General features: G+C 37.3%; 1 pseudogene; it reads left to right on the forward strand.

Annotated features, from left to right (window-relative positions):
- Positions 1 to 431: 431 nt before the first annotated feature.
- LOC140711215 (zinc finger protein 705D-like) lies at positions 432 to 9,047 on the forward strand (annotated as a pseudogene).
- The last annotated feature ends 632 nt before the right edge of the window (positions 9,048 to 9,679 follow it).

Raw genomic sequence — 9,679 nt, forward strand, 5'->3', positions numbered from 1 at the left:
TGGAAGCCATAAGAGGTTTTGACTTGCAATCCAGTCAAGATGATAGGATTTTCCATTTATAGTGTAATCTGATATATATTCGTTTTGGTTTCATACTTTTAAAAAATCTATTCTCTTTTACTTTGTAGTGACCTTTGCTTTTCTATTTGTGCATTGCTAGAATGTCAGCTGCTGTTTCCCTAGCACCTGAGATGTTACTCAACACTGTATAGTGCTGGTGTTGAGAATTGAGAGAATCTACTAAATAATAGCACTTTTCAAGACCGCAGTTCTGAATTAAAAGGAAGGGAAAGGACAGGCAAAAGAATATAGATATCAGCTATTTTTACTGAAGATCTGTTGGAGAACATGGTTTTGGTGTCCAGGAACTTGAGACCTAATACTGCATTCCTAATACTTCACTAAGGTGTACCTAAATAGCCCTGAAAGGGCGAGGAAGTCACAAGTCAGCCTCTTAATTGTTATGGGTGTCCTTAAAATATTAAGGGAATATTGAGGATGCAGAATGGCTCCTTCCTCATGACTTTTTAAGAGATCTGGGCCGGGCGCTGTGGCTCACGCCTGTAATCCCAGCACTTTGAGAGGCTGAGGCAGGTGGATTACCTGAGGTCAGGAATTCCAGACCAGCCTGACCAAAATGGAGAAACCCCGTCTCGACTGAAAATACAAAATTAGCCAAGCGTGGTGGCGCACGCCTGTCATCCCAGCTACTTGGAAGGCTGAGGCAGGAGAATAGCTTGAACCTGGGAGGTGGAGGTTGCAGTGAGCTGAGATTTCACCATTGCACTCCAGCCTGGGCAACAAAAGCGAAACTCTGTCAAAAAACAAAAAAGGAGAGAGAGAGAGAGAGATCCGGAGGGAGATACTAAGCTGTGCAGACTCTCATCTTGAAGTCACCAAATACGTAAGTTGTTATTCCTGCTCTGGTGAGAAGTTTGTCAATACAGTTTTTCCATGAATTAATGAAAATTTTAGACCCATAATGTAAGTTTAAAAAAATTTATCCTAAAGATTGCTTGTGTATGTATGTGTTTTGAAATGTATTTAATCTCTATATCTTGAAATAGTTTTTATAGATTCCACACAAGGGTCCGTTAGGAAATAAGTGTGTTTTAATTTTCTTATAATATTTGTCCTTTTTTGTCCCTGGCACAGTTTGTATATGACCATTTAAATTACTTTTAGTTCATGTTTGGGTTATAATCACACACAAATATTCTCTAAGGTCCAAATCTTATTTTGATATTCAAGGAAGAGTTTACATGGTAATAATAGTAAGGGTTACAGCTGGTTTCACTGAAGCTTTGTAGACATTCTCTAATACCTTATCTTTTTGAAGAAATATCTGTTCTGCTTGAATTATAGACTACATAATACATGTACTGTCAGGTACATTCATGGAAGGGACAGGCAGAAGGAGTCATATGTTACTGGAGTCTTGATGAACAGATGTAGGAAATAGTCCAAGGAATAAGAAAAAAGTTGATATTGAAAAGTGCTTGTTGAAGTCTGTAAATGTGCATTAAAATGTGTCAGTAAAAATAGACACAGTGAAGTTTGGGAACTGGGGTCTGAATCCTGGAGTCCCCAGAATCATAGAGAACCTTGATTAGGGGAGTAATTTTGTAAAAAAAACCAGAAGAGGCAGTGACAAGGCAGAATAGAATTAAAAGTATTTCTGTGTCATTTTCTAGTTTTGTAATTTTGTCATATTTGTCAAACTCTGTTGATTATTTATTAAACTGGTAAACTACAATCAGCAGGGTTATTATAAGGGTTAAATAAGGAAATTTATGTATATCTGTAAGCACAATGTCACAATTAATACAAAGTTACCCTTGTTATTTTTCCTGGACTTCATGTACAAATGGGTCAGTTAATTTTTTGTTATGACACATAATTATCATTTGTACATAAAATATATTTAATTATTTTTGTATTTTTAGCAGGGAAATAATACAAACATGTTTTCCCCCATCTCAAACACATGAGTTCATATAAACATATCCATCTATATACCTACATATCTATGTATGAATATACACATGGACATCAGTATTTCTCAGCAAATATATATCATGATAATCAGAGATATTGCAACTAACAAAGACTAATATAAACCATGATTGCAAAAATTTTAGATACCACCTTAGTAAAATATCAGATTGAGCTGCTAAATTTCTCTCAGCCCTAAGTCATTTTGTATTTTCTGAGCATCCCAGAGGATTGTGACTGTATACACAGGACAGAAACACCTTGACCCAGGGCACTGCTGCGAATTTCTGATGCAGGGGATTTTAAGGGCTAGATAAGCGGGATGGGAGTGTTGACCCTCCAAGTGAAATAAATTCCTGAATTGATTATCCCCATCCTAAAACAGATTTTTTTTTTTTTTTTTTTTGTGATAGAGAGTCTTGCTCTGTCGCCCTTGCTGGAGTGCAGTGTTAGGATCTCGGCGCACTGTAATTGCCTCCTGAGTTCAAGTAATTCTCCTGCTTCAGCCTCGTGAGTAGCTGGGATTACAGGCAAGCACCACCATGCCCAGCTAATTTGTGTATTTTTAGTAGAAATGGGGTTTCGCCATTTTGGCCAGGCTGGTCTCGAACTCCTGACCTCAGGTGATCCACCTGCCTTGGCCTCCCAAAGTGCTGGGATTACAGGCGAGAGCAACTGCAGTTGACCCTAAAACAGATTCTTACTTGATTGATTTCCGAGTTCCAAGGGGAAATGCAAAAGTCGAAATTGAGAGAAAGTAAAAGTCGAGTAAGGCTTCAGAAGGCTGTGATTGGTGTTGGAGAAACATTGCTAGGGCATAAAGCTGGGATAATAAAATCTGAGAAATCCCACAGTGTTTATCTACAGGTAGAAATCATATTCCACATGTGGGCGGAGTCAGGGATCCCTTTGTTTTAAAATCAGTGAGGGACTTGAATATCTGGACTTGTGTCAATTAACATACAAAACTCAGTGCTTTTGATGTTCTCATTCACAAGATATCTGTGTTCCTTCTTTGTCAGAAACCATAGTCATAGGCTTCCTAATTTTGACCGTGGGAAAAGAGGAGAGGCCTCTACGTGTTTGTGTCTGTTGGTCAGGCTGTGGTGCAGGTGGTGTCACACTTCAGTGAAGGTCTGGCTTTTCATCACAGGTTGGTCTGAAAATTATGTACAAGGCTGGTGTCTCACGTGTTCTTTCTCCAACCTCAGCTTTTCTTAGTGCCTGAAGTGTCTGCAAGTGGAAATCCAGAAAAAGACAGAGAGAAACTGAGTTCTTGACAATGCATTCACTAGTGAGTAGGGGATGCCTCTTTCTACTGAAATTATATCCATATTGCTGGCAAATGGGCAGTTTTCTCCAGTTTGCATGGGTGTTTCATTTTTATTCTTTTTTTTTGTTTGTTTTTATGATGCAAAATCCACCCAGCCTGGGTGTTCCAAATGCAATCAGGAGACTTTCAGGTATCTGGCCTCCAATTAAGTTTTCTCAGGACTCTAGGTTGGGTATCATGTGTCAAAGATTCCTAAATTATCAATATAATTTCTAATATTACACTACTTTATTCCAGCCCCTATGCAGGCTATTTACAAAAAAAGACATGAGAGATCTCATTTATGTATTTCTTTTTCTTCCATCCATCCTGTAACCTCATAGGGAAATAATTGACCCATTAACTGTCCCGTTGGCTGAAATAGACTTAGGATAGTGATGAATGCAGGCAATAGAGATGCGTGAAGAGCAGAAGATCACAGCCCAATAATGAGGCTGATGTTCTAGGAGCTGAGTTCAATAAATCCCGTGTGATAGGCCTTGGGCAAGAGCTGCACAGTGTTGAGGAAGAAGGAGAGTTTGATAAAATATGTTTATGCTTTTAAAAACTTTGCAAAAGGACAACTAAAGAAGTCATTATTATTCTTATCCCCATTCATTTTACCTTTTGATAATTAAACTTTTTGCCTTCTGGTAACTGAAAGTAACATATAAGAAATACAATTACTTAACTATGGTTGCACACTCAGGAGAAGGAATATTGTAGATATAGTACAATTTAGGGTTCTGTGGAAATGCTCTATAAGGGCTGGTTAGAAAAAAACAAAACAGTAAAGAGGCCTTTTTATCCTTGTACAAGCCAAGTGACAAGTTAAAGTTAAAAGAGAGGCAGTGAAAACTGATGTTTGGATTGCCCAGAGAAAGTTGAGAACAGGAGGCTTCATATGACAGGAATCATCAGACTAAGACTTCCTCAGTATAGCAGCCTCAGCGGTCTTGTCTTGTGCGGCTGGACTGTCTTTAAGCCTTGTCATGAACACCTGAATTACATAACATTAGAGTGACTATATGTATGAATTGAATCCTATATTCTGCGTAAAACTTGTTCAGTTCTGAAGAATGCTGGAGTCTGGTTCATGACTTTCTAACTTTTTAATGAATAAGGGACCAATGACCTGTATTTCATAAATATTTGCTAGATAGGAAACATGTTTTCCATTACTTCTTTAGATTATTCAAAACACATAATAGGTCTTTTAACCATTTGATTGGTGAAAAACCTGTGGTTTATCTAGAGAAACAATTCATTTAATCATGGTCCTGTTTAAAAAGTAGTAAATCATGGTTATTTGCCTTGTGACAAATCTGTAATTTACTTGAAATTCATGGTAAATTTGTTTTATTTATGAAGGTTCAAGTGAAAATTTTATAATCAGTTATGTACAGGTGATTAACACATTACTGAAAAATATCTGGGCTATATTATGCCACATCTCATGCGATATTTCTTCATAAGAAAGTTTAATGGATTAAGAGTGGGTATGTCTCTGTGAGTGAATCTGAAAGGCAGATACCAGCTTAGTATTGAGAATGAACTGGCTGGAACCTAAAACACTGAGTGTTCTGCATACCCAGCTCCTACCTATGTCATCTCAGCCTTCCTCCTCAGGACATTAAAAGAGATTCTCTGTCTAAACTAAAATGTCTGTGATGTTTTAGAACAAAGTGACTTTTGAAGATGTAGCTATTGACTTCACCCAGGAAGAGTGGGCCATGATGGACACATCCAAGAGAAAGTTGTACAGAGAGGTAATGCTGGCAAACATCAGTCACCTGGTGTCCCTCGGTGAGTCCCTCAACATTCACATATGTATGTAGACACACATTGACTCATTCATTCAATAAGTGTTGGAACAGCTTCCCCATATCTCACTCTAATCTCCTCTGATTCTCTCACAGATCTTATCTGAAAAAAGTTTGAGCTCTCTAAATCTGTCTGAAAGAAATATCTTTATTTTATTTTATTTTATTACGTTTTATTTAGTTTGTCACTCAATTACAATGTAATCTTGACAAGGATTTCATGGTTTCCTTGGTACTCAGTCTCTAATACTCAGAACACACCTGGGAACTTAATGAATATTTTCAATGTATTAAATTAAATATTTTCTAAATAACTCTTCTGCTTTAGTCGCTATGCTTAGGCTGAGACCAATTAGTAAAAACAATAGCAATATCTTTTCTGTATAGAACACCAATTATTTTTGTAAATCGAATGTTTTTTTTTTTGTTCTGCATGAGAATAATAATAAACATACTGTGCAGAGGTTTAATTAATCTCTTTCTGAAAAGACTGTGTATTATGCATTGTGTCTTGGAACTTAGGCATGGACTCAGCATTCATAGGTCCTGACTGTTTTAAATTTTCTTTTCCTGATGGACCTTTCGTTTGGATTTATTTTCTAGTCTCACGTTGGGTCAGAAAAATCCTGGGGAGTTTTCTGTGTTCTAGGTCTTGTGGCCTGAGCTGACCTTCACTGTTTTTATTCTTCCTCGGTGGCCTGCCTTACAGTTGGTGATAATGCACATTTATTGACAGTGAACTCAAAACACATGTACTGTTTCCACTAACAGGGTACAGATAAGCAAATCCTATATAACTTTGCAGCTGGAGCAAGGAAAAGAGCTCTGGCGGGAAGGAAGAGAATCTCTGCAAGGCCAGAATCTGGGTAAGCAACAGGGTCCTGTGCTCTAATAGGAGGAGGTGCTTTGTCAATGAATAATATCAGTCAAATATTAATTAGCGGTTTTATCAAATGAGTGGTAATTTCTAAAATGTAGGTTAAGCTACTGGAGCAGAATTCCTTAGATGTTATTATCATTTTGTTCATATGTCAGATGCTACTCTTGTGTCCTCTTGCCTTTTCTTTTACTTTCGGGAAAAGGATAATTCATGTACTTGTTGGGGTTAAACTGTCACATGCTGCCTCTTTTCCCGATACCCCTGTGAAGACTATCCCTCTATTTACCTGCCTGATATCTCATCTCCATTTTAACTCTTTTCACATTTTAATTTTAAAACTCTTTTCTAATTGCTGACGCTGTACAATCTGTTTCTTCTATTGAAGGATTTTCTTCATTTGACACATTTGTCACATCTAAGTGTTAATTTTTGAAAAAAAATAAACCGGCCTTGGGGTTTTTCAATTACCATAATACCAAGGTAACAATTTATTTTTCAATTATTTCAGACAAGGAAAGTGCCCTTAAGAAAAAACACACGATATCCATGCATCCTATCAGAAAAGACACATCCACCGTTATGTCAATGGTGAGTTTTATAGCTGTGTACACCAGTCATCTAAGTTAAACACCTGGTAATGGGTTAAGTTAGTAATGACGCACAGTCACCTGAGTGTAATTAGGCTGGCATTAAGTGCTTTCTAAGCAAAAGAAAATTTGATACTTTGAATTCAATGAATAAAGTGACCTGTGCTCTAAACCATAACATGAGATCTTTAAAATAGAACAAGTGCATATACATTGCTTATGCTCAGACTTTGAAAGATATTGATATCATCACAATTAATGGAAAAGCTCTGCAGTTGGGATCATACAAAAGAGAAAATATCTGTGTCTGCAGGAGATAACGTGTATGCAAGTGTCAATCGAGAAAAATGACGAGACAAGTCTCAATCATTTTAGGAAATTTATTTGCCAGAGTTAAGGACATGCACCTGGGGGACAGGTGTATACCTTTCTCCAAAGATGATTTTCTCTAAATTTAAAGGGGGAAAGGGTGGGATATTGAGAAGTACACAATTTTCATGCAAAAGGTGGGTAGAAAAAAATAGTGATTCGTGCATTTTTCTGGCTCAGTGAATCTGGATTTTTTTACATAAGATGACATAAACAAATGAGGCAGAGGAATAATGCAGGAGAGCTGCATTTTATATAAGACAACATAGGCAAAATTGGGCAGGGAAACAATCGGATATGCATTTGTGTCTGGTGAACTGGGGATGACTGCGCCTGTAAAGACAAGCTATCAGTTTGCATTGCCATGGTGTAACTTTAACAGCTCATGAGGAATTTCCTTGTGGGCAAAATATGGGGGAGGCATGTAGCTTTTCATCTTGTAGCCATATTATTTAGGAACCAGAAGAGGGAGGCAGGTTTGTGTGACCCTGTTCTCAGCTTGATTTTTCCCTTTGGTTCAATGAGTTTGGGGTGCCAAAATTTAATTTCCTTTCACACAAGTAACACTGGAAAGATTACAACTGGGCTCTACCACTGAATGGTTGGTCTAGGATTCAAAGGTGGTGAAATGAATGTATAGATGTATGTCGGTAAATCATTAAGAGCTTTTAATCTTTGTCCCTGAAGGAGAACTCTCTCATTTTGGAGGATCCCTTTGAATGTAATGATTTGGGAGAAGATTGCACTCACAGTTCCACAATGACTCAGTGTTTGTTAACTCAGAGTGGAAAGAAACCCTACGTCAGCAAACAGTGTGGAAAATCCCTTAGTAATCAGTTCTCCCCTAAACCACATAAACAAATTCATACTAAAGGTAAATCATATCAATGTAATATATGTGAAAAGGTCTATACTAATTGTTTTCACCTTAGATGGCACAAGATGACTCACACTGGAGAGAGGCCATATGCATGTCATCTATGTGGAAAATCCACTCAGTGTTCTCACCTTAGAAGATATGAGAAAACTCACAGGGGAGAGAGACCGTATAAGTGTCATCAGTGTGGGAAAGGCTTTATTCAATCCTTTAACCTTCGAAGACATGAGAGAACTCACCTTGGATAAAAGCGTTATGAATGTGATAAAAGTGGAAAAGTCTTTAGTCAAAGCTCTGGCTTTAGAGGACACACAAGAATTCACACTGAAGAGAAACCACATGCTTGTCTTCTATGTGGGAAAGCCTTCAGTCTATCTTCTGACCTTAGATGATATGAGAGAACATGCACTGGATAAAAGCCATGTGAATGCCATTTATGTGGGAAAGCCTTCAGTCAGTGTACTAATCTTAAATAACATCAGAAAATTCACCCTGGAGAGAAAATGATAAATGTCTTCAGAACATATTCTGACTTTAGATGACATAGTGTTAGGAATGACGAATGTAAGGAATATGGAAGAGACTTCAGCTGCAGTTGTAACGTCTAAACATGCCAAAGGACTCACATTTTGAAAAATTACTATGATCAACATGGACGTTACTTCGGTTACCTTTATTCTTCAGTCCTCATCAATAAATTCATATGGAAGAGAAATTGTATGACACGTATGTACCAAAGACTTGTTAGTGATCTGATCATAAATGACATGAGAGAGCTGAAACTGTCAACATAATAAACTAAAAGTCTTCAGCAACAGTTTTAATAACTTAAAACGTGTGGGACTTTCAGGTAGAGAATCTCTAGCTCTGTGTTCAGTGTGAAAATGTTTTTATGTGCAATTTGTTGTTAAATAACGTAAGAAAACTTTACCTGGATGAACCCTTTATTTGTATTTTCTGTGAATAAACATTCAGCCAAGCACTAGGCTTGATGTTCACAAGAAAACACAGTGATAAAATGCTGCTAAAATGGAAAATAAGAGAGGAAATCCTTTATAAGCTAAATAAGAAGGGAAAGTCTTTCCAAGGGCAATGAATTCTCTTGGAATACCAAACACTTCTTACTGGAGAAGTTATGCCTTGAAAAATCATGAGAAATCCTTTCTTCACAGAGAAACGCTTGTGGCACATGTGAGATTTCACACTGGACAAAACATGGTTAGCATCTTGAAAGGAGAAGATTCTTTAGGGGTAATTCATTTCTTATTTGACATTAAGTTTCTCACATTGAGGAGCTATCAAACTTGAAAATCACTGTGGAGAAACCTGATAGATTTCTCATCAGAAAAGTGAGTCAAGAAGGTAGACCTCTAGAAAAAACTCTTAACATATAGTTTAGCATAATAATTCAGAAATTTGAGAAAATGTCTATTCATAAAAATGCAGCACATAAACGTATAATAGCAAAGTGACCTGGGCATAAATTGAATGCAGAATTATATAAGAAATCTCATTAAACATTTCCAATAGATCAATACTTACAATGTTGAAAGAATACAATCGGTTGTTGAAAAAACTTAGTGTGTTGGTGAAGTCCTTCTTTCATTTATGCAGCCCTAACAAATCGATTTGCATCTGCATTCCTTGGCTTATGGGTCGAGATTCTACCCCAACTTCTGAGTCTCCCCAGTCTTCAACGGTTCTTTCCTCACAGCTCACCTCCCTTTACTTCAATGTCCACGAAAACCACTTGTTTCCATCCAACCCTAGAACTGACACATCAGGGATCTTCAGCCCCACTTGCCAGATTTCTCAGTGTGTCATTGCATAGATTTA

This window comes from Chlorocebus sabaeus, unplaced genomic scaffold (genome assembly GCF_047675955.1).
Source record: "Chlorocebus sabaeus isolate Y175 unplaced genomic scaffold, mChlSab1.0.hap1 unalloc_scaffold_298, whole genome shotgun sequence".
Lineage (NCBI taxonomy): Eukaryota > Metazoa > Chordata > Mammalia > Primates > Cercopithecidae > Chlorocebus > Chlorocebus sabaeus.